Below are 790 nucleotides of genomic sequence, written 5' to 3'. Positions count from 1 at the left end.
GATTGGGAATAGGATATGGAGCCTGAAATGTGACCTGGGACGAAATAGCTAATGAGAATGAGACATGCTGTCTGGGCTGGGTAGGACTGTCTGCTCCACAGCAGGGCTGGCCCCTCCCCTCTGCTTTCTAACCAGACCAGGGGTGGGGCATGGCCAGACACTGGCCAGCCATAGCCCCTGAGGAATATTCCTCCCTCCATTCTCTCTCCCCCATGCTGGCAAACCCTGCATAACACATTTGGGGTTTACCAGCCCCAGCCGCACCTCCATGGCTTTCCTACAGCCAGATAAAGATGGAGTTAATTTCTCCCTCTCTCCAGACTGCCTGCAGCCAGAGTGGGGATTAATTCCACAGTGGTTCTGGAGTGGGAGAGAGAGGCAAGACCTGCACCTGTGAGCTAAGAACAGGGGAGATGCCTTGTTGGACCTGGTGCTGGCCACGGGAGACGACCTGGTGAGGGGGCTGCGGGTGCTCGACCACCTGGGCGACAGTGATCATTGCCTACTAGAATTCACCATCCAGCACAAGGTGGCAAAGGCCTGCAGCAAGGCAGCAGCCCTAGATTTCAGGAGGGTAGACTTCAATGAGCTAAGGAGAATAGTCAGGGAAAAACTGAGGTCCCAAAGGGGAGAGGAGACAGGTGTCCAAGGAGAGTGGTCGCTCCTCAAGGAGACGATCCTCCAAGCCCAGAGAGAGGTAATCCCAATGAGGATCAAAGGGAGCAGAAGGGCACACAAGCCCTCATGGCTCACCAAAAGCATCCGGGAATGTCTCCTAGCTAAAAGGGAG

The sequence above is a fragment of the Gavialis gangeticus genome, unplaced genomic scaffold (assembly GCF_001723915.1).
Source record: "Gavialis gangeticus isolate Ggan-Ray unplaced genomic scaffold, GavGan_comp1, whole genome shotgun sequence".
NCBI lineage: Eukaryota > Metazoa > Chordata > Crocodylia > Gavialidae > Gavialis > Gavialis gangeticus.
The sequence above is the reverse complement of the archived record's forward strand: the minus strand, read 5'-3'. Positions refer to the sequence as shown.